At 46.0% G+C, this 26140-nt stretch overlaps 1 protein-coding gene across 1 annotated transcript in view; it reads left to right on the forward strand.

The window, feature by feature from the left end:
• The first annotated feature begins 9114 nt into the window (after positions 1–9114).
• The window catches only part of ASB12 (ankyrin repeat and SOCS box containing 12), a 141536-nt gene continuing 124510 nt past the window's right edge, over positions 9115–26140 (forward strand). The window contains exon 1 of the mRNA XM_069612539.1: positions 9115–9238. The gene's annotated coding sequence lies outside the window, so the exon portion shown is untranslated. The remainder of the gene's footprint in view (positions 9239–26140) is intronic.

The following is a 26140-nucleotide window of genomic DNA, read 5'->3' on the forward strand; positions in this document are numbered from 1 at the left end:
ATGGCAGATTGCATGCTTCTATCATTAAGATTGAATGGGCAATCGGGCCTAGAATAGCAGATTGCATGCTTCTATCATTAAGATGGCATGGCCAATCAGGCCTAGAATGGCAGATTGCATGCTTCTATCATTAAGGTGGCTCATTAAGGTGGCATGGGCAATCAGGCCTAGAATAGCAGATTGTATGCCTCTATCATTAAGATGGCATGAGCAATCAGGCCTAGAATGGCAGATTGAATGCTTCTATCATTAAGATGGCATGGGCAATCAGGCCTAGAATGGCAGATTACATGCTTCTATCACTAAGGTAGCAAGGGCAATCAGGCTTAGAATAGCAGATTGCATGCTTCTATTATTAAGGTGGCATGGGCAATCGGGCCTAGAATGGCAGATTGAATGCTTCTATCATTAAGGTGGCATGGGCAATCAGGCCTAGAATAGCAGATTGCATGCTTCTATTATTAAGGTGACATGGGCAATCACGCCTAGAATAGAAGGTTGCGTGCTTCTATCATTAAGATGGCATGGGCAATCAGGCCTAGAATAGCAGATTGCATGCTCCTATTATAAGGATGGCATGGGCAATCCGGCACAGAATAGCGGATTGCATGCTTCTATCATTAAGGTGACACGGTCAATCAGGCCTAGAATAGCAGATTGCATGCTTCTATCATTAAGATGGCATGGGCAATCAGGCCTAGAATGGCAGATTGCATGCTTCTGTCATTAAGATGGCATGGGCAATCAAGCCTAGAATGGCAGATTGCATGCTTCTGTCATTAAGATTGTATGGGTAATCAGCCCTAGAATAGCAGATTGCATGCTTATATCATTAAGATGGCAAGGCCAATCAGGCATAGAATAGCAGAGTGCATGCTTCTATCATTAAGATTGAATGGGCAATCGGGCCTAGAATAGCAGGTTGCATGCTTCTATCATTAAGATGGCATGGCCAATCAGGCCTAGAATGGCAGATTGCATGCTTCTATCATTAAGGTGGCTCATTAAGGTGGCATGGGCAATCAGGCCTAGAATAGCAGATTGCATGCTTCTATCATTAAGATGGCATGGGCAATCAGGCCTAGAATGGCAGATTGAATGCTTCTATCATTAAGATGGCATGGGCAATCAGGCATAGAATGGCAGATTACATGTTTCTATCACTAAGGTGGCAAGGGCAATCAGGCCTAGAATAGCAGATTGCATGCTTCTATTATTAAGGTGACATGGGCAATCGGGCCTAGAATGGCAGATTGAATGCTTCTATCATTAAGGTGGCATGGGCAATCAGGCCTAGAATAGCAGATTGCATGCTTCTATTATTAAGGTGACATGGGCAATCACGCCTAGAATAGAAGGTTGCATGTTTCTATCATTAAGATGGCATGGGCAATCAGGCCTAGAATAGCAGATTGCATGCTCCTATTATAAGGATGGCATGGGCAATCCGGCACAGAATAGCGGATTGCATGCTTCTATCATTAAGGTGACACGGTCAATCAGGCCTAGAATAGCAGATTGCATGCTTCTATCATTAAGATGGCATGGGCAATCAGGCCTAAAATAGCAGATTGTATGCTTCTATCATTAAGGTGGCATGGGCAATCAGGCCTAGAATGGCAGCTTGCATGCTTCTGTCATTAAGATGCATGGGCAATCCGGCATAGAATGGCAGATTGTATGCTTCTATCATTAAAATGGTATGGGCAATCAGGCACAGAATAGCAGATTGCATTTATCTATCATTAAGGTGGCATGGGCAATCAGGCCTAGAATGGCAGCTTGCATACTTCTATCATTAAGATGGCATGGGCAATCAGGTACAGAATAGCAGATTACATGCTTCTATCATTAAGGTGGCATGGGCAATCAGGCCTAGAATAGCAGATTGCATGCTTAAATCATTAAGCTGGCATGGACAATCAGGCCTAGAATTGCAGCTTGCATGCTTCTGTCATTAAGATGCATGGGCAATCAGGCCTAGAATAGCAGATTGCATGCTTCTATCATTAAGATGGCATGGGCAATCGGGCATAGAATGGCAGATTGCATGCTTCTGTCATTAAGATTGTTTGGGAAATCAGCCCTAGGATAGCAGATTGCATGCTTATATCATTAAGATGGCAAGGCCAATCAGGCATAGAATAGCAGAGTGCATGCTTCTATCATTAAGATTGAATGGGCAATCGGGCCTAGAATAGCAGATTGCATGCTTCTATCATTAAGATGGCATGGCCAATCAGGCCTAGAATGGCAGATTGCATGCTTCTATCATTAAGGTGGCTCATTAAGGTGGCATGGGCAATCAGGCCTAGAATAGCAGATTGCATGCTTCTATCATTAAGATGGCATGGGCAATCAGGCCTAGAATGGCAGATTGAATGCTTCTATCATTAAGATGGCATGGGCAATCAGGCCTAGAATGACAGATTACATGCTTCTATCACTAAGCTGGCAAGGGCAATCAGGCTTAGAATAGCAGATTGCATGCTTCTATTATTAAGGTGGCATGGGCAATCGGGCCTGAAATGGCAGATTGAATGCTTCTATCATTAAGGTGGCATGGGCAATCAGGCCTAGAATAGCAGATTGCATGCTTCTATTATTAAGGTGACATGGGCAATCACGCCTAGAATAGAAGGTTGCATGCTTCTATCATTAAGATGGCATGGGCAATCAGGCCTAGAATAGCAGATTGCATGCTCCTATTATAAGGATGGCATGGGCAATCCGGCACAGAATAGCGGATTGCATGCTTCTATCATTAAGGTGACACGGTCAATCAGGCCTAGAATAGCAGATTGCATGCTTCTATCATTAAGATGGCATGGGCAATCAGGCCTAAAATAGCAGAGTGCATGCTTCTGTCATTAAGGTGGCATGGGCAATCAGGCCTAGAATGGCAGATTGCATGCTTCTGTCATTAAGATGGCATGGGCAATCAAGCCTAGAATGGCAGATTGCATGCTTCTATCATTAAGATGGCATGGGCAATCAGGCCTAGAATGGCAGATTACATGCTTCTATCACTAAGGTGGCAAGGGCAATCGGGCCTAGAATAGCAGATTGCATGCTTCTATCACTAAGGTGGCATGGGCAATCGGGCCTAGAATAGCAGATTGAATGCTTCTATCATTAAGGTGGCATGGGCAATCAGGCCTAGAATAGCAGATTGCATGCTTCTATCATTAAGATGGCATGGGCAATCAGGCCTAGAATAGCAGATTGCATGCTTCTATCATTAAAATGGCATGGGCAATCAGGCCTAGAATAGCAGATTGCATACTCCTATTATAAGGATGGCATGGGCAATCCGGCACAGAATAGCGGATTGCATGCTTCTATCATTAAAGTGACACGGTCAATCAGGCCTCGAATAGCAGATTGCATGCTTCTATCATTAAGATGGCATGGGCAATCAGGCCTAAAATAGCAGATTGCATGCTTCTGTCATTAAGGTGGCATGGGCAATCATGCCTAGAATGGCAGATTGCATGCTTCTATCATTAAGATGGCATGGGCAATCAGGCCTAAAATAACAGATTGCATGCTTCTGTCATTAAGCTGGCATGGGCAATCAGGCCTAGAATGGCAGATTGCATGCTTCTGTCATTAAGATGGCATACCAATCAAGCCTAGAATGGCAGGCAGATTGCATGCTTCTATCATTAAGATGGCATGGGCAATCAGGCCTAGAATGGCAGATTGAATGCTTCTATCATTAAGATGGCATGGGGAATCAGGCCTAGAATGGCAGATTACATGCTTCTATCACTAAGGTAGCAAGGGCAATCAGGCTTAGAATAGCAGATTGCATGCTTCTATTGTTAAGGTGGCATGGGCAATCGGGCCTAGAATGGCAGATTGAATGCTTCTATCATTAAGGTGGCATGGGCAATCAGGCCTAGAATAGCAGATTGCATGCTTCTATTATTAAGGTGACATGGGCAATCACGCCTAGAATAGAAGGTTGCATGCTTCTATCATTAAGATGGCATGGGCAATCAGGCCTAGAATGGCAGATTGCATGCTCCTATTATAAGGATGGCATGGGCAATCCGGCACAGAATAGCGGATTGCATGCTCTGTCATTAAGGTGGCATGGGCAATCAGGCCTAGAATGGCAGATTGCATGCTTCTGCCATTAAGATGGCATGGGCAATCAGGCCTAGAATGGGAGATTACATGCTTCTGTCATTAAGATGGCTCATTAAGGTGGCATGGGCAATCAGGCCTAGAATAGCAGATTGCATGCTTCTATCATTAAGATGGCATGGGCAATCAGGCCTAGAATGGCAGATTGAATGCTTCTATCATTAAGATGGCATGGGCAATCAGGCCTAGAATGGCAGATTACATGTTTCTATCACTAAGGTGGCAAGGGCAATCAGGCCTAGAATAGCAGATTGCATGCATCTATTATTAAGGTGACATGGGCAATTGGGCCTAGAATGGCAGATTGAATGCTTCTATCATTAAGGTGGCATGGGCAATCAGGCCTAGAATAGCAGATTGCATGCTTCTATTATTAAGGTGACATGGGCAATCACGCCTAGAATAGAAGGTTGCATGCTTCTATCATTAAGATGGCATGGGCAATCAGGCCTAGAATAGCAGATTGCATGCTCCTATTATAAGGATGGCATGGGCAATCCGGCACAGAATAGCGGATTGCATGCTTCTATCATTAAGGTGACACGGTCAATCAGGCCTAGAATAGCAGATTGCATGCTTAAATCATTAAGCTGGCATGGACAATCAGGCCTAGAATTGCAGCTTGCATGCTTCTGTCATTAAGATGCATGGGCAATCAGGCCTAGAATAGCAGATTGCATGCTTCTATCATTAAGATGGCATGGGCAATCAGGCCTAAAATAGCGGATTGTATGCTTCTATCATTAAGGTGGCATGGGCAATCAGGCCTAGAATGGCAGCTTGCATGCTTCTGTCATTAAGATGCATGGGCAATCCGGCATAGAATAGCGGATTGTATGCTTCTATCATTAAAATGGTATGGGCAATCAGGCACAGAATAGCAGATTGCATTTATCTATCATTAAGGTGGCATGGGCAATCAGGCCTAGAATGGCAGCTTGCATACTTCTATCATTAAGATGGCATGGGCAATCAGGTACAGAATAGCAGATTACATGCTTCTATCATTAAGGTGGCATGGGCAATCAGGCCTAGAATAGCAGATTGCATGCTTAAATCATTAAGCTGGCATGGACAATCAGGCCTAGAATTGCAGCTTGCATGCTTCTGTCATTAAGATGCATGGGCAATCAGGCCTAGAATAGCAGATTGCAAGCTTCTATCATTAAGATGGCATGGGCAATCAGGCATAGAATGGCAGATTGCATGCTTCTGTCATTAAGATTGTTTGGGAAATCAGCCCTAGGATAGCAGATTGCATGCTTATATCATTAAGATGGCAAGGCCAATCAGGCATAGAATAGCAGAGTGCATGCTTCTATCATTAAGATTGAATGGGCAATCGGGCCTAGAATAGCAGATTGCATGCTTCTATCATTAAGATGGCATGGCCAATCAGGCCTAGAATGGCAGATTGCATGCTTCTATCATTAAGGTGGCTCATTAAGGTGGCATGGGCAATCAGGCCTAGAATAGCAGATTGCATGCTTCTATCATTAAGATGGCATGGGCAATCAGGCCTAGAATGGCAGATTGAATGCTTCTATCATTAAGATGGCATGGGCAATCAGGCCTAGAATGACAGATTACATGCTTCTATCACTAAGGTGGCAAGGGCAATCAGGCTTAGAATAGCAGATTGCATGCTTCTATTATTAAGGTGGCATGGGCAATCGGGCCTGGAATGGCAGATTGAATGCTTCTATCATTAAGGTGGCATGGGCAATCAGGCCTAGAATAGCAGATTGCATGCTTCTATTATTAAGGTGACATGGGCAATCACGCCTAGAATAGAAGGTTGCATGCTTCTATCATTAAGATGGCATGGGCAATCAGGCCTAGAATAGCAGATTGCATGCTCCTATTATAAGGATGGCATGGGCAATCCGGCACAGAATAGCGGATTGCATGCTTCTATCATTAAGGTGACACGGTCAATCAGGCCTAGAATAGCAGATTGCATGCTTCTATCATTAAGATGGCATGGGCAATCAGGCCTAAAATAGCAGAGTGCATGCTTCTGTCATTAAGGTGGCATGGGCAATCAGGCCTAGAATGGCAGATTGCATGCTTCTGTCATTAAGATGGCATGGGCAATCAAGCCTAGAATGGCAGATTGCATGCTTCTATCATTAAGATGGCATGGGCAATCAGGCCTAGAATGGCAGATTACATGCTTCTATCACTAAGGTGGCAAGGGCAATCGGGCCTAGAATAGCAGATTGCATGCTTCTATCACTAAGGTGGCATGGGCAATCGGGCCTAGAATAGCAGATTGAATGCTTCTATCATTAAGGTGGCATGGGCAATCAGGCCTAGAATAGCAGATTGCATGCTTCTATCATTAAGATGGCATGGGCAATCAGGCCTAGAATAGCAGATTGCATGCTTCTATCATTAAAATGGCATGGGCAATCAGGCCTAGAATAGCAGATTGCATACTCCTATTATAAGGATGGCATGGGCAATCCGGCACAGAATAGCGGATTGCATGCTTCTATCATTAAAGTGACACGGTCAATCAGGCCTCGAATAGCAGATTGCATGCTTCTATCATTAAGATGGCATGGGCAATCAGGCCTAAAATAGCAGATTGCATGCTTCTGTCATTAAGGTGGCATGGGCAATCAGGCCTAGAATGGCAGATTGCATGCTTCTATCATTAAGATGGCATGGGCAATCAGGCCTAAAATAACAGATTGCATGCTTCTGTCATTAAGCTGGCATGGGCAATCAGGCCTAGAATGGCAGATTGCATGCTTCTGTCATTAAGATGGCATACCAATCAAGCCTAGAATGGCAGGCAGATTGCATGCTTCTATCATTAAGATGGCATGGGCAATCAGGCCTAGAATGGCAGATTGAATGCTTCTATCATTAAGATGGCATGGGCAATCAGGCCTAGAATGGCAGATTACATGCTTCTATCATTAAGATGGCATGGGCAATCAGGCCTAGAATGGCAGATTGCATGCTTCTATCATAAAGATGGCATGGGCAATGAGGCCTAGAATAGCAGATTGCATGCTTCTATCATTAAGATGGCATGGGCAATCAGGCCTAGAATAGAAGGTTGCATGCTTCTATCATTAAGATGGCATAGGCAATGAGGCCTAGAATAGCAGATTGCATGCTTCTATCATTAAGATGGCATGGGCAATCAGGCCTAGAATGGCAGATTGCATGCTCCTATTATAAGGATGGCATGGGCAATCCGGCACAGAATAGCGGATTGCATGCTCTGTCATTAAGGTGGCATGGGCAATCAGGCCTAGAATGGCAGATTGCATGCTTCTGCCATTAAGATGGCATGGGCAATCAGGCCTAGAATGGGAGATTACATGCTTCTGTCATTAAGATGGCATGGGCAATCAGGCCTAGAATGGCAGCTTGCATGCTTCTATCATTAAGATGGCATGAGCAATCAGGCCTAGAAGGGCAGCTTGCATGCTTCTATCATTAATATGGCACGGGCAATCCGGAATAGAATAGCAGATTGCATGCTCCTATTATAAGGATGGCATGGGAAAACAGGCGCAAAATATTATACTGCATTAGCTGTACTTTGGGTATGGGCATACGCTCTGTCCCCTTCGTGGCACGGGCCACGTGCAGCAACTGGGGCTTCCTTATGTTGCTTGCTGTTCTCAGATCACAGAAACCATAAAAGTTAAGAAACAGTCACTGGAGGCAAGTAGAGCAGTGTGGGGAGTTTGGTAAAGGGGGGCCACTGGTCATTTCATACGTGATCGGTAATGGGATCCTTATTGCAAAAGGATGGAGGGGGGCGAGGAAGGAAGAGAGAAAAGATGGGTGGCTGGATACCGCAGCAAGTTAAGGAGGATGAATAGATACGGTAGAAAGGTTGGATGGATAGATAGATAGATGCATGCATATAGATGGGAGAAAGAAATGATGTATGAATACAGCAGGAACTAAAGGAGGGGGATGAATACATACAGTAGAAAGGCTGGATGGATAGATAGAAGGGTGGATGGATGCAGGAGGAAGAAAGAAAGGATGGGCAGAAAGGACAGAAGGAAGGATGGATGATGCAGGAGGAAGAAAGAATGGACACGGATGGCTACTGTAGGAAAAAAGGATGGGGCAGAAGGAACAACGGAAAGAGAAGGGAGGGAGGGAGGAAATGAGGGAGGAAGGGAGGGGACATACAGAAGGACGAATAGATGGATACAGCAGGAAGTAGAGGAGGATGGATGCATACAAAAGGAAGGATGGACGGATAAGGGCAGAAAGAAGACACAAATGGGCGGATGTATAAGGACAAGTGGATGGAAGGATGAAGGTATGAAAGACGCATTAAATTAAAAAAGGAGCAGAATGAACTATGGAGAAGCAAAGCTAAGAAAATGAACAATGCTATCGAAACTTGACAAACGGAAGACAAAGGACAGGTAACACGTGGAGAATACATGAGTTGATAAAAGGCGAAGACAGAAGATGCAACTCAGCGAAGAGGGTTTAAAGTCCTGAAGGGAGTAAGGGGCTAGTGATGGGAGCTGCAGATGGCAATTCAAGCGCCCTCCCATGTGGACGAGCAGGGGGCATTGCCAGGATCTGAGCATTTCTTCACTTTAATTAAAATGCCCAAGCATAACACTGCCCCTCCTCCGCGCGCCCCTTCCTCGGCAATTGAAAAGCGGCGCCTGGCACCTGCCTGCCCCCTTGCTCTATATTTGCCTTGCCCGTGCAGCGCAGTCCAAGAATGGACATGAGCGCACCCACCAAATTCCTGGGCGCTAAAATTAGCCTCGGGCGCGGCGTCCCTTATCCTGGCGGTGCCATCTGACTGGCCAGACAACCGAGGTCAAAAGAATAGCGGAGAAAAAAAGCGGAGCTCTCCTGGCTGACTAGGTGCACTGCGCGTTCCCCTCCGTGCACCCTGGGACGAAACTGCCCCGCCAGGGAAGGGGTTCAAGGACCTGAAGAGGAACAGGCAGAGAACTAGGCCTGAGGCCGGAGGGTTACCTGCCAGCCCGAGTCATCGCCTAGCTCACAAAGGCGAAAAGGCAGCACCATGGCGCCCAGAAACTGGGGGCAGCTCTCCGGATAAGCCAGACCTGTGAGTACCTTTATGATAATGCTACGGGCGGGGGGTGGAGGGAGGGGGCTGTGTTCGCGTGATGATACCACCCAAGTCTTGGCTTTCCCTGTCATTATCAAGCAAGCGTGGCTTGAACTGCCAGGAAACCCAACCACCAAAACCGGTTCATTTGAATACAATTACTAACACACAATTGTTGTACCTGATGTGCGGTGTTGTGGTATCGGTGCTCGTTTTATCTCCAAATCTGGGAGCGCCTGCCTCCCACTTGCCAATTTGAAGGGCAACGCTCAGTATTGGACCACTTTTGTGACAAGCCTCGTAGTGGTAACATACCGTAGACAGAAACAATGACGTTTCCTGCATCATTTCAATGGGCACGTGACCTGGTGGTGGCCCTTGACCTGCCTCTCCTTCGCTTCTGCCTTTGGCCCCTCTTCTCCCCTGCCGATCTGTTCTCTCTCGGCACTGCTCTCCTTGCCACCCCCCTCTCCATTGCCACCCCCCCCTCCCACTGCCTCCGGGCCACCCCTTGCACTGGGTTTCTGTATCTGTACCCATACACTCCCCGGCCCACTTTTCTTCTGCACTTATCAGATATACCCTATCTGCTTAACCTAGCACTTGCCGGCTGAACTATCACTGTTTATCGCCTTTATTTATTTATTTTACTTATTATGTATTCAGTCTCTCCTCTGTTCCTCACTTTCCACTTGCCCCCCCCCCCATGCACTTGCCAGTTCTCAATGTCACTGGGCCTAGTAACATCGTTGTTGTTTTGTGTTCCCCTCCCTTTGCCTGCTCGTGCTCTGAAACACTTGTGTACATGCGCGATATAAACAAAATATTTCATTTAATTTCATTTAGCACAATCCACTTAGTGCAAAGTGCACATAATGCAATGGAACGGCTTCGGTGTAAACTCTATAACTTGTTAAGAACAAGGGGTGGGGGGTTGGGGTGCTAGCTAGTAAATGTGCTTTTAAACCACGGTACAGTTGCAGGTGAATGGACATATCATTTACTACCAATATATGCCAGGGCCCAGACTGGCACCTTCATGGCTTTTTGGAAAATAGACCTTTGCGTGTCTGGGATTGGAAGTCTGTATTTATGGGAACATGCAGAACTACAAATCCCAGCATACCTAGTGCCATTGGACAACAAGTCAGGCGGCGATGCATGAAAAACTGAGGCCACGGGCCGGTTGGCACTTGTAGTTTACGATTCCACACCTTGCATTCCTGGCGACCCTTGGCTCAATTTGGGACTCACTGTTCCGTACGTGAATTGTATGCCATTTGCACGGCCTCCAGGCCTTGAAAGAGCGGGGTGGGATAGTTTACTGGGGAGGGCAGTGATACGAAAGAGGGCTTTGCTGTTGGGCTAATGTGTGCGGAGCCTAAAGCACCCTGAGCCCCGCAAACAGCTCTGTTTTCTGGGTGTCCCGAGGGGGGCTCTGTAGGTCTATGCTGCTACGAATCGTTGGGCATCATTTGGGAGGGATATTTAGATATCATATGCGGGGGACTGGATTGGGCATTGGCGTTGAGAATTTAAGTGGCCTTTGTCAGAGAATGAGGCTAAGGCGAGTGGGGAATGCCTGTCTGCATGCAAGAGTGTTTTTTGCTGGGGGGGGTCAATCCTGTATATTATAATAATTTGTTTTTTTTATATAGAGGTTTAATCTAAAGCGCTTTACATAGGACATATTTACATACATTCCTATTACTACCCAATCGAAATTGGTACTCATTTATCCACCTTGGGAGGATCAAAGACTGAGGTGGCCTTGCCAGGATTTGAACCTGTGACCTGCAGATCAAACACAGATCACAGCAAGGAGCGTAACCCGTTTACCATGCACCATTCCATTTGCTAGATGCTAGTCCTGTCCTGTTTAACTGGGAATACTGGAATTTGTTGGGCTGGATTCTCCATTGTAAATTGAGGACTACAAGTCCCAGAATGCACAGATAAGCATGACTGGCCCAGCATCTCCACAATCCAATGGAGCATGTTGGCATGTGTGCATTTGAAAGGGTTTAGTGAAGGGACAGGGACGCTGCTAAAATGCACTGGAACTACTGAAGGTTTAGTGCACACTTTACCCAGTGGAAAACGAGAAGGGGAACTCGCAGGAACAGCACCTGCACAATTAATACTCCCATAAAAAAAACAGGTGCACGGCATGGCCCCAGCTTGTTTCATTCACATGGGTGAATGTATTAATGGCTGGAGTAGAGAGGACCCCAATGCAGACAGCCAGCACAGGCAGCCGTGCATTAAAGCTACATAAACCACGTTCTCGTCAAGAAGAGTTGGACAGAATCTGCCCTTGTACATGAGCGCATGCACCACTTTGCAGTCAGGTGCAACTACTATAGAGCTCCCCATTTTTCCTCCTTTGAATTCTGGTACCTGTGGTCCTCTCTTTATTATTAGGAAACTGGGGCACGAATCTGGTGCAGTCGGTGTGGTCTGAAAGTGTCCTAGAACGCAGCTAGAACGTTTTGGGGGTTCTTTTGTTAAAAGTGATAATTGCATACATTAGACCACTAGTCTAAGCACTTAGGTGTTGTGGGGTCCCCTGCACGCAATCTTCCACTTCTAGAAAATTAAGGGGAAAATTAATAGTAAAACTAGGCAAAGTCATCTTTACTCGTTTAGTATACTGTCTGATTTGTAAAAATTGAAAATTCCTTTTTGTAGACAGCATTTACAATACATTCCTATAGAATCTGGCTGCTTTTTAGCAGGTGCTAAATGCAGGCGGAATCCATAGTAATCCATTCGTTTTACCCCTGCATGAAGAAAAGGAGGAGGAATATGCGTATGAAATGTTATTTCCTCCTCGTGCCCCATCTCCTCTTTTAAACGTATTAACAATGATCCTGGAAGTGGAAAAGTTAAGCGTAAACAGCGCACTCCTTGCTTTTATTCCTTACCTTTGCTATACCTAGCAGCTTCTCGTGCCTTCTAACCAGGATTCCCCGCTCGCTTCCTACCTCTCGCAACTACATACCTAAGACACGCGCCAGAACACACAACTCTACACTGCCTCTGTCCACTCTATTCTTTAACGTCACTGCCTCGATGTTACCACGCTTGTGCGAAATAACTTCAAATACCCGGCCTATACCTACCCTGCACCTCATCCTTAACCACAACCAGAGACCGAGAAAATGAACTCGATGTGACTACATTAGTGCGAGTTTGCGCCTGCCCTATAACCTGCCTAGTCTATCCTGCAACCCTCATACCACAACCAGCGACCCGGAACCCGGGCCCGTGAGATCCATAATGCTCAGCCTAAGGACAATGTAACCCCTGTCCGAGCAAACATATCTTACTCTGCTCCTAGCTGTGAATTCTACCTCATCGGGCAAGTACCGCAAAGCTTGAAGACGACGGCTACCGGCTCATCCAGACTCAGAATATAACCCTGAAACTGTAGGATCAACGAATAGAACACCCACTTCAGACATTCACCTCTCCTACCACTATGCTCACTCTCTACACGCAAAGCAGAATGGGGTCCTGTGCCTGGAGCAACTACTCGGCCCCTTCATTTGACAGCGCATGATCTCTCTAGTTTTACTATGCCATTAATATAACTTAATATAACTTCCTGGCCCTTTGCTACTAACTGTAAAGATGATCTAATAGAGGGAGGGGTGGAGTATAGCTGAAGTAAAGTGTCAACCCACGGGACATCATTCAGGTCTTAAGTAAGTTGCTTTCACAGCGAGTGTCTCAGCAGCATCTCGAGCATTATGTATGCCAGCAAGCAGGGCACGTATCTCAGCAGCATACCCTTCACTATATGGGAACGTGAGCAGGGAATGCATCTCAGAAGCCTCAGAAGCCTCCTCAGCACTATATATACAAGTAAACACGGCAAAAGTCTCAGCAGCTACCCTTCACTATATGGGAAAGTGAACAGGGAATGCATCTCAGAAGCCTCCTCAGCGCTATATATACAAGTAAACACGGCACAAGTCTCAGCAGCTACCCTTCACTATATGGGAAAGTGAACAGGGAATGCATTTCAGAAGCCTCCTCAGCACTATATATACAAGTAAACATGGCACGAGTCTCAGCAGCATACCCTTCACTATATGGGAAAGTGAGCAGGGAATGCATCTCAGAAGCCGCCTCAGCACTATATATACAAGTAAACACGGCACGAGTCTCAGCAGCATACCCTTCACTATATGGGAAAGTGAGCAGGGAATGCATGTCAGAAGCCTCCTCAGCATTATATATACAAGTAAACACGGCACAAGTCTCAGCAGCATACCCTTCACTATATGGGAAAGTGAGCAGGGAATGCATCTCAGAAGCCTCCTCAGCACTATATATACAAGTAAACACGGCACACGTCTCAGCAGCTACCCTTCACTATATGGGAAAGTGAACAGGGAATGCATCTCAGAAGCCTCCTCAGCACTATATATACAAGTAAACACGCCACAAGTCTCAGCAGCTACCCTTCACTATATGGGAAAGTGAACAGGGAATGCATCTCAGAAGCCTCCTCAGCACTATATATACAAGTAAACACGGCATGAGTCTCAGCAGCATACCCTTCACTATATGGGAAAGTGAGCAGGGAAGGCATCACAGAAGCCTCCTCAGCACTATATATACAAGTAAACACGGCACGAGTCTCAGCAGCATACCCTTCACTATATGGGAAAGTGAACAGGGAATGCATCTCAGAAGCCTCCTCAGCACTATATATACAAGTAAACACGGCACGAGTCTCAGCAGCTACCCTTCACTATATGGGAAAGTGAGCAGGGAATACATCTCAGAAGCCTCCTCAGCACTATATATACAAGTAAACACGGCACAAGTCTCAGCAGCTACCCTTCACTATATGGGAAAGTGAACAGGGAATGCATCTCAGAAGCCCCCTCAGCACTATATGGGAAAGTACGCAGGGCACGTCTCTCAGAAGCCTATCCTTCACTATATAGGAAAGTGAGCAGGGAATGCATCCCAGAAGCCTCCTTAGCACTATATATACAAGTAAACACGGCACAAGTCTCAGCAGCATACCCTTCACTATATGGGAAAGTGAGCAGGGAATGCATCTCAGAAGCCTCCTCAGCACTATATATACAAGTAAACAAGGCATGAGTCTCAGCAGCATACCCTTCACTATATGGGAAAGTGAGCAGGGAATGCATCTCAGAAGCCTCCTCAGCACTATATATACAAGTAAACACGGCACAAGTCTCAGCAGCTACCCTTCACTATATTGGAAAGTGAACAGGGAATGCATCTCAGAAGCCCCCTCAGCACTATATGGGAAAGTATGCAGGGCACGTATCTCAGCAGCATACCCTTCACTACATAGGAAAGTGAGCAGGGAATGCATCTCAGAAGCCTCCTCAGCACTATATATACAAGTAAACATGGCACGAGTCTCAGCAGCATACCCTTCACTATATGGGAAAGTGAGCAGGGAATGCATCTCAGAAGCCTCCTCAGCACTATATATTCAAGTAAACATGGCACGAGTCTCAGCAGCTACCCTTCACTATATGGGAAAGTGAACAGGGAATGCATCTCAGAAGCCTCCTCAGCACTATATATACAAGTAAACATGGCACGAGTCTCAGCAGCATACCCTTCACTATATGGGGAAGTGAGCAGGGAATGCATCTCAGAAGCCTCCTCAGCACTATATATACAAGTAAACACGGCACAAGTCTCAGCAGCTACCCTTCACTATATGGGAAAGTGAACAGGGAATGCATCTCAGAAGCCTCCTCAGCACTATATATACAAGTAAACACGGCACGAGTCTCAGCAGCTACCCTTCACTACATGGGAAAGTGAACAGGGAATGCATCTCAGAAGCCTCCTCAGCACTATATATACAAGTAAACATGGCACGAGTCTCAGCAGCATACCCTTCACTATATGGGAAAGTGAGCAGGGAATGCATCTCAGAAGCCTCCTCAGCACTATATATACAAGTGAACATGGCACAAGTCTCAGCAGCTACCCTTCACTATATGGGAAAGTGAACAGGGAATGCATCTCAGAAGCCTCCTCAGCACTATATATACAAGTAAACACGGCATGAGTCTCAGCAGCTACCCTTCACTATATGGGAAAGTGAGCAGGGAATGCATCTCAGAAGCCTCCTCAGCACTATATATACAAGTAAACACGACACAAGTCTCAGCAGCTACCCTTCACTATATGGGAAAGTGAACAGGGAATGCATCTCAGAAGCCCCCTCAGCACTATATGGGAAAGTACGCAGGGCACGTATCTCAGCAGCATACCCTTCACTATATAGGAAAGTGAGCAGGGAATGCATCCCAGAAGCCTCCTCAGCACTATATATACAAGTAAACACGGCACAAGTCTCAGCAGCATACCCTTCACTCAGAAAGTGAGCAGGGAATGCATCACAGAAGCCTCCTCAGCACTATATATACAGGGAATGTATATATACATTCCCTGGCACTATATATACAAGTAAACACGCCACAAGTCTCAGCAGCTACCCTTCACTATATGGGAAAGTGAACAGGGAATGCATCTCAGAAGCCTCCTCAGCACTATATATACAAGTAAACACGGCACGAGTCTCAGCAGCTACCCTTCACTATATGGGAAAGTGAACAGGGAATGCATCTCAGAAGCCTCCTCAGCACTATATATACAAGTAAACACGGCACAAGTCTCAGCAGCTACCCTTCACTATATGGGAAAGTGAGCAGGGAATGCATCTCAGAAGCCTCCTCAGCACTATATATACAAGTAAACATGGCACAAGTCTCAGCAGCTACCCTTCACTATATGGGAAAGTGAACAGGGAATGCATCTCAGAAGCCCCCTCAGCACTATATGGGAAAGTACGCAGGGCACGTCTCTCAGAAGCATATCCTTCACTATATAGGAAAGTGAGCAGGGAATGCATCCCAGAAGCCTCCTTAGCACTATATATACTAGTAAATACGGCACAAGTCTCAGCAGCATACCCTTCACTATATGGGAAAGTGAGCAGGGAATGCATCTCAGAAGCCCCCTCAGCACTATATGGGAAAGTATGCAGGGCACGTATCTCAGCAGCATACCCTTCACTATAAGGGAAAGTGAACAGGGAATGCATCACAGAAGCCTCCTCAGCACTATATATACAAGTAAACAAGGCACGAGTCTCAGCAGCTACCCTTCACTATATGGGAAAGTGAACAGGGAATGCATCTCAGAAGCCTCCTCAGCACTATATATACAAGTAAACACGGCACGAGTCTCAGCAGCTACCCTTCACTATATGGGAAAGTGAGCAGGGAATGCATCTCAGAAGCCTCCTCAGCACTATATATACAAGTAAACACGGCACAAGTCTCAGCAGCTACCCTTCACTATATGGGAAAGTGAACAGGGAATGCATCTCAGAAGCCCCCTCAGCACTATATGGGAAAGTACGCAGGGCACGTCTCTCAGAAGCATATCCTTCACTATATAGGAAAGTGAGCAGGGAATGCATCCCAGAAGCCTCCTTAGCACTATATATACAAGTAAACACGGCACAAGTCTCAGCAGCATACCCTTCACTATATGGGAAAGTGAGCAGGGAATGCATCTCAGAAGCCTCCTCAGCACTATATATACAAGTAAACAAGGCATGAGTCTCAGCAGCATACCCTTCACTATATGGGAAAGTGAGCAGGGAATGCATCTCAGAAGCCTCCTCAGCACTATATATACAAGTAAACACGGCACAAGTCTCAGCAGCTACCCTTCACTATATTGGAAAGTGAACAGGGAATGCATCTCAGAAGCCCCCTCAGCACTATATGGGAAAGTATGCAGGGCACGTATCTCAGCAGCATACCCTTCACTACATAGGAAAGTGAGCAGGGAATGCATCTCAGAAGCCTCCTCAGCACTATATATACAAGTAAACATGGCACAAGTCTCAGCAGCATACCCTTCACTATATGGGAAAGTGAGCAGGGAATGCATCTCAGAAGCCTCCTCAGCACTATATATTCAAGAAAACATGGCACGAGTCTCAGCAGCTACCCTTCACTATATGGGAAAGTGAACAGGGAATGCATCTCAGAAGCCTCCTCAGCACTATATATACAAGTAAACATGGCACGAGTCTCAGCAGCATACCATTCACTATATGGGGAAGTGAGCAGGGAATGCATCTCAGAAGCCTCCTCAGCACTATATATACAAGTAAACACAGCACAAGTCTCAGCAGCTACCCTTCACTATATGGGAAAGTGAACAGGGAATGCATCTCAGAAGCCTCCTCAGCACTATATATACAAGTAAACACGGCACGAGTCTCAGCAGCTACCCTTCACTACATGGGAAAGTGAACAGGGAATGCATCTCAGAAGCCTCCTCAGCACTATATATACAAGTAAACATGGCACGAGTCTCAGCAGCATACCCTTCACTATATGGGAAAGTGAGCAGGGAATGCATCTCAGAAGCCTCCTCAGCACTATATATACAAGTGAACATGGCACAAGTCTCAGCAGCTACCCTTCACTATATGGGAAAGTGAACAGGGAATGCATCTCAGAAGCCTCCTCAGCACCATATATACAAGTAAACACGGCATGAGTCTCAGCAGCTACCCTTCACAATATGGGAAAGTGAGCAGGGAATGCATCTCAGAAGCCTCCTCAGCACTATATATACAAGTAAACACGGCACAAGTCTCAGCAGCTACCCTTCACTATATGGGAAAGTGAACAGGGAATGCATCTCAGAAGCCCCCTCAGCACTATATGGGAAAGTACGCAGGGCACGTATCTCAGCAGCATACCCTTCACTATATAGGAAAGTGAGCAGGGAATGCATCCCAGAAGCCTCCTCAGCACTATATATACAAGTAAACACGGCACAAGTCTCAGCAGCATACCCTTCACTATATAGGAAAGTGAGCAGGGAATGCATCTCAGAAGCATCCTCAGCACTATATGGGAAAGTAAGCAGGGCAAGTATCTCAGCAGCATACCCTTCACTATATGGGAAAGTGAGCAGGGAATGCATCTCAGAAGCCTCCTCAGCACTATATATACAAGTAAACACGGCACAAGTCTCAGCAGCTACCCTTCACTATATTGGAAAGTGAACAGGGAATGCATCTCAGAAGCCTCCTCAGCACTATATATACAAGTAAACATGGCACAAGTCTCAGCAGCTACCCTTCACTATATGGGAAAGTGAGCAGGGAATGCATCTCAGAAGCCTCCTCAGCACTATATATACACAAGTAAACACGGCACAAGTCTCAGAAGCTACACTTCACTATATGGGAAAGTGAGCAGGGAAGGCATCTCAGAAGCATCCTCAGCACTATATATACAAGTAAACATGGCACAAGTCTCAGCAGCTACCCTTCACTATATGGGGAAAGTGAGCAGGGAATGCATCTCAGAAGCCTCCTCAGCACTATATATACACAAGTAAACACGGCACAAGTCTCAGCAGCTACCCTTCACTATATGGGAAAGTGAGCAGGGAATGCATCTCAGAAGCCTCCTCAGCACTATATATACACAAGTAAACACGGCACAAGTCTCAGCAGCTACCCTTCACTATATGGGAAAGTGAGCAGGGAATGCATCTCAGAAGCATCCTCAACACTATATATACACATATACACAAGTAAACATGGTACAAGTCTCAGCAGCATACCCTTCACTATATGGGAAAGTGAGCAGGGAATGCATCTCAGAAGCCTCCTCAGCACTATATGGGAAAGTACGCAGGGCACGTATCTCAGCAGCATACCCTTCACTATATGGGAAAGTGAGCAGGGAATGCATCTCAGAAGCCCCCTCAGCACTATATGGGAAAGTATGCAGGGAACGTATCTCAGCAGCATACCCTTCACTATATGGGAAAGTGAACAGGGAATGCATCTCAGAAGCCTCCTCAGCACTATATATACACAAGTAAACACGGCACAAGTCTCAGTAGCTACCCTTCACTATATGGGAAAGTGAGCAGGGAATGCATCTCAGAAGCCTCCTCAGCACTATATATACAAGTAAACACGGTACAAGTCTCAGCAGCTACCCTTCACTATATGGGAAAGTGAGCAGGGAATGCATCTCAGAAGCCCCCTCAGCACTATATGTGAAAGTACGCAGGGAACGTATCTCAGCAGCATACCCTTCACTGTATGGGAAAGTGAACAGGGAATGCATCTTAGAAGCCTCCTCAGCAATATAAACATGGCACGAGTCTCAGCAGCATACCCTTCACTATATGGGAAAGTGAACAGGGAATGCATCTCAGAAGCCTCCTCAGCACTATATATACAAGTAAACATGGCACAAGTCTCAGCAGCTACCCTTCACTATATGGGAAAGTGAGCAGGGAATGCATCTCAGAAGCCTCCTCAGCACTATATGGGAAAGTAAGCAGGGCAAGTATCTCAGCAGCATAGCCTTCACTATATAGGAAAGTGAGTAGGGAATGCATCTCAGAAGCCCCCTCAGCACTATATATACAAGTAAACATGGCACGAGTCTCAGCAGCATGCCCTACACTATATGGAAAGTGAACAGGGAATGCATCTCAGAAGCCTCCTCAGCACTATATATACAAGTAAACACGGCACAAGTCTCAGCAGTTACCCTTCACTATATAGGAAAATGAGCAGGGAATGCATCTCAGAAGCCTCCTCAGCACTATATATACAAGTAAACATGGCACGAGGCTCAGCAGCATAGCCTTCACTATATGGGAAAGTGAGCAGGGAATGCATCTCAGAAGCCTCCTCAGCACTATATATACAAATATACAAGTAAACATGGCACAAGTCAAAGCAGCTACCCTTCACTATATGGGAAAGTGAGCAGGGCAAGTATCTCAGCAGCATAGCCTTCACTATATAGGAAAGTGAGCAGGGAATGCATCTCAGAAACCCCCTCAGCACTATATATACAAGTAAACATGGCACGAGTCTCAGCAGCATGCCCTACACTATATGGAAAGTGAACAGGGCATGCATCTCAGAAGCCTCCTCAGCACTATATATACAAGTAAACACGGCACAAGTCTCAGTAGGTACCCTTCACTATATGGGAAAGTGAGCAGGGAATGCATCTCAGAAGCCTCCTCAGCACTTTATATACAAGTAAACATGGCACGTATCTCAGCAGCATACCCTTCACTGTATGGGAAAGTGAGCAGGGAATGCATCTCAGAAGCCTCCTCAGCACTATATATACAAGTAAACATGGCACAAGTCTCAGCAGCTACCCTTCACTATATGGGAAAGTGAGCAGGGAATGCATCTCAGAAGCCTCCTCAGCACTATATATACAAGTAAACACGGCACAAGTCTCAGCAGCTACCCTTCACTATATGGGAAAGTGAGCAGGGAATGCATCTCAGAAGCCTCCTCAGCACTATATATACAAGTAAACACGGCAGTAGTCTCAGCAGCTACCCTTCACTATATGGGAAAGTGAGCAGGGAATGCATCTCAGACAGAAGCCCCCTCAGCAATATATGGGAAAGTATGCAGCGCACGTATCTCAGCAGCATACCCTTCACTATATGGGAAAGTGAACAGGGAATGCATCTCAGAAGCCTCCTCAGCACTATATGTGAAAGTACACAGGGAACGTATCTCAGCAGCACACCCTTCACTATATGGGAAAGTGAGCAGGGAATGCATCACAGAAGCCTCCTCAGCACTATATATACAAGTAAACACGGCACAAGTCTCAGCAGCTACCCTTCACAATATGGGAAAGTGAGCAGGGAATGCATCTCAGAATCCCCCTCAGCACTATATGTGAAAGTACCCAGGGAACGTATCTCAGCAGCATACCCTTCACTATATGGGAAAGTGAACAGGGAATGCATCTCAGAAGCCTCCTCAGCACTATATATACACAAGTAAACACGGCACAAGTCTCAGCAGCTACCCTTCACTATATGGGAAAGTGAGCAGGGAATGCATCTCAGAAGCCTCCTCAGAACTATATATACAAGTAAACACGGCACAAGTCTCAGCAGCTACCCTTCACCATATGGGAAAGTGAGCAGGGAATGCATCTCAGAAGCCCCCTCAGCACTATATGTGAAAGTACGCAGGGAACGTATCTCAGCAGCATACCCTTCACTGTATGGGAAAGTGAACAGGGAAGGCATCTTAGAAGACTCCTCAGCAATATATATACAAGTAAACATGGCACGAGTCTCAGCAGCATACCCTTCACTATATGGGAAAGTGAACAGGGAATGCATCTCAGAAGCCTCCTCAGCACTATATATACAAGTAAACATGGCACAAGTCTCAGCAGCTACCCTTCACTATATGGGAAAGTGAGCAGGGAATGCATCTCAGAAGCCTCCCCAGCACTATATATACAAGTAAACACAGCACAAGTCTCAGCAGCTACCCTTCACTATATGGGAAAGTGAGCAGGGAATGCATCTCAGAAGCCCCCTCAGCACTATATGGGAAAGTACGCAGGGCACGTATCTCAGCAGCATACCCTTCACTATATGGGAAAGTGAACAGGGAATGCATCTCAGAAGCCTCCTCAGCACTATATGTGAAAGTACACAGGGAACGTATCTCAGCAGCATACCCTTCACTATATAGGAAAGTGAGCAGGGAATTCATCTCAGAAGCCTCCTCAGCACTATATATACAAGTAAACACAGCAAAAGTCTCAGCAGCTACCCTTCACTATATGGGAAAGTGAGCACGGAATGCATCTCAGAAGCCCCCTCAGCACTATATGGGAAAGTATGCAGGGCACGTATCTCAGCAGCATACCCTTCACTATATGGGAAAGTGAACAGGGAATGCATCTCAGAAGCCTCCTCAGCACTATATATACACAAGTAAACACGGTACAAGTCTCAGCAGCATACCCACTATATGGGAAAGTGAGCAGGGAATGCATCTCAGAAGCCTCCTCAGCACTATATATACAAGTAAACACGGTACAAGTCTCAGCAGCTACCCTTCACTATATGGGAAAGTGAGCAGGGAATGCATCTCAGAAGCCCCCTCAGCACTATATGGGAAAGTATGCAGGGCACGTATCTCAGCAGCATACCCTTTACTATATGGGAAAGTGAACAGGGAATGCATCTCAGAAGTCTCCTCAGCACTATATATACACAAGTAAACACGGCACAAGTCTCAGCAGCTACCCTTCACTATATGGGAAAGTGATCAGGGAATGCATCTCAGAAGCCTCCTCAGCACTATATATACAAGTAAACACGGCACAAGTCTCAGCAGCTACCCTTCACTATATGGGAAAGTGAGCAGGGAGTGCATCTCAGAAGCCTCCTCAGCACTATAAATGCAAGTAAACATGGCACGAGTCTCAGCAGCATGCCCTACACTATATGGAAAGTGAACAGGGCATGCATCTCAGAAGCCTCCTCAGCACTATATATACAAGTAAACACGGCACAAGTCTCAGCAGCTACCCTTCACTATATGGGAAAGTGAGCATGGAATGCATCTCAGAAGCCTCCTCAGCACTATATATACAAGCAAACACGGCACAAGTCTCAGCAGCTACCCTTCACTATATGGGAAAGTGAACAGGGAAGGCATCTTAGAAGACTCCTCAGCAATATATATACAAGTAAACATGGCACGAGTCTCAGCAGCATACCCTTCACTATATGGGAAAGTGAACAGGGAATGCATCTCAGAAGCCTCCTCAGCACTATATATACAAGTAAACATGGCACAAGTCTCAGCAGCTACCCTTCACTATATGGGAAAGTGAGCAGGGAATGCATCTCAGAAGCCTCCCCAGCACTATATATACAAGTAAACACAGCACAAGTCTCAGCAGCTACCCTTCACTATATGGGAAAGTGAGCAGGGAATGCATCTCAGAAGCCCCCTCAGCACTATATGGGAAAGTATGCAGGGCACGTATCTCAGCAGCATACCCTTCACTATATGGGAAAGTGAACAGGGAATGCATCTCAGAAGCCTCCTCAGCACTATATGTGAAAGTACACAGGGAACGTATCTCAGCAGCATACCCTTCACTATATAGGAAAGTGAGCAGGGAATTCATCTCAGAAGCCTCCTCAGCACTATATATACAAGTAAACACAGCAAAAGTCTCAGCAGCTACCCTTCACTATATGGGAAAGTGAGCACGGAATGCATCTCAGAAGCCCCCTCAGCACTATATGGGAAAGTATGCAGGGCACGTATCTCAGCAGCATACCCTTCACTATATGGGAAAGTGAACAGGGAATGCATCTCAGAAGCCTCCTCAGCACTATATATACACAAGTAAACACGGTACAAGTCTCAGCAGCATACCCACTATATGGGAAAGTGAGCAGGGAATGCATCTCAGAAGCCTCCTCAGCACTATATATACAAGTAAACACGGTACAAGTCTCAGCAGCTACCCTTCACTATATGGGAAAGTGAGCAGGGAATGCATCTCAGAAGCCCCCTCAGCACTATATGGGAAAGTATGCAGGGCACGTATCTCAGCAGCATACCCTTTACTATATGGGAAAGTGAACAGGGAATGCATCTCAGAAGCCTCCTCAGCACTATATATACACAAGTAAACACGGCACAAGTCTCAGCAGCTACCCTTCACTATATGGGAAAGTGATCAGGGAATGCATCTCAGAAGCCTCCTCAGCACTATATATACAAGTAAACACGGCACAAGTCTCAGCAGCTACCCTTCACTATATGGGAAAGTGAGCAGGGAGTGCATCTCAGAAGCCTCCTCAGCACTATAAATGCAAGTAAACATGGCACGAGTCTCAGCAGCATGCCCTACACTATATGGAAAGTGAACAGGGCATGCATCTCAGAAGCCTCCTCAGCACTATATATACAAGTAAACACGGCACAAGTCTCAGCAGCTACCCTTCACTATATGGGAAAGTGAGCATGGAATGCATCTCAGAAGCCTCCTCAGCACTATATATACAAGCAAACACGGCACAAGTCTCAGCAGCTACCCTTCACTATATGGGAAAGTGAGCAGGGAATGTATCTCAGAAGCCCCCTCAGCACTATATGGGAAAGTAAGCAGGGCACGTATCTCAGCAGCATACCCTTCACTGTATGGGAAAGTGAACAGGGAATGCATCTCAGAAGCCTCCTCAGCAATATATATATATACAAGTAAACATGGCACAAGTCTCAGCAGCATACCCTTCAGTATATGGGAAAGTGAACAGGGAATGCATCTCAGAAGCCTCCTCAGCACTATATATACAAGTAAACATGGTACGAGTCTCAGCAGCATACCCTTCACTATATGGGAAAGTGAACAGGGAATGCATCTCAGAAGCCTCCTCAGCACTATATATACAAGTAAACATGGTACGAGTCTCAGCAGCATACCCTTCACTATATGGGAAAGTGAACAGGGAATACATCTCAGAAGCCTCCTCAGCACTATATATACAAGTAAACACGGCACAGGTCTCAGCAGCTACCCTTCACTATATGGGAAAGTGAACAGGGAATACATCTCAGAAGCCTCCTCAGCACTATATATACAAGTAACATGGCACGTATCTCAGCAGCATACCCTTCACTATAAGGGAAAGTGAACAGGGAATGCATTTCAGAAGCCTCCTCAGCACTATATATACAAGTAAACACGGCACAAGTCTCAGCAGCATAGCCTTCACTATATGGGAAAGTGAGCAGGGAATGCATCTCAGAAGCCTTCTCAGCACTATATATACAAGTAAACATGGCACAAGTCTCAGCAGCTACCCTTCACTATATGGGAAAGTGAGCAGGGAATGCATCTCAGAAGCCTCCTCAGCACTCTATATACAAGTAAACACGGCACAAGTCTCAGCAGCTACCCTTCACTATATGGGAAAGTGAACAGGGAATGCATCTCAGAAGCCTCCTCAGCACTATATATACAAGTAAACATGGTACGAGTCTCAGCAGCATACCCTTCACTATATGGGAAAGTCAGCAGGGAATGCATCTCAGAAGCCTCCTCAGCGCTATATATACACAAGTAAACACGGTACAAGTCTTAGCAGCATACCCTTCACCATATGGGACAGTCAGCAGGGAATGCATCTCAGAAGCCTCCTCAGCGCTATATATACAAGTAAACATGGCACAAGTCGCAGCAGCATAGCCTTCACTATATGGGAAAGTGAGCAGGGAATGCATCTCAGAAGCCTCCTCAGCACTATATATACACAAGTAAACACGGCACAAGTCTCAGAAGCTACACTTCACTATATGGGAAAGTGAGCAGGGAAGGCATCTCAGAAGCATCCTCAGCACTATATATACAAGTAAACATGGCACAAGTCTCAGCAGCTACCCTTCACTATATGGGGAAAGTGAGCAGGGAATGCATCTCAGAAGCCTCCTCAGCACTATATATACACAAGTAAACACGGCACAAGTCTCAGCAGCTACCCTTCACTATATGGGAAAGTGAGCAGGGAATGCATCTCAGAAGCCTCCTCAGCACTATATATACACAAGTAAACACGGCACAAGTCTCAGCAGCTACCCTTCACTATATGGGAAAGTGAGCAGGGAATGCATCTCAGAAGCATCCTCAACACTATATATACACATATACACAAGTAAACATGGTACAAGTCTCAGCAGCATACCCTTCACTATATGGGAAAGTGAGCAGGGAATGCATCTCAGAAGCCTCCTCAGCACTATATGGGAAAGTACGCAGGGCACGTATCTCAGCAGCATACCCTTCACTATATGGGAAAGTGAGCAGGGAATGCATCTCAGAAGCCCCCTCAGCACTATATGGGAAAGTATGCAGGGAACGTATCTCAGCAGCATACCCTTCACTATATGGGAAAGTGAACAGGGAATGCATCTCAGAAGCCTCCTCAGCACTATATATACACAAGTAAACACGG

Source organism: Ambystoma mexicanum, chromosome 5p (assembly GCF_040938575.1).
Source record: "Ambystoma mexicanum isolate Mex_15411 chromosome 5p, UKY_AmexF1_1, whole genome shotgun sequence".
Taxonomy (NCBI): Eukaryota; Metazoa; Chordata; class Amphibia; order Caudata; family Ambystomatidae; genus Ambystoma; species Ambystoma mexicanum.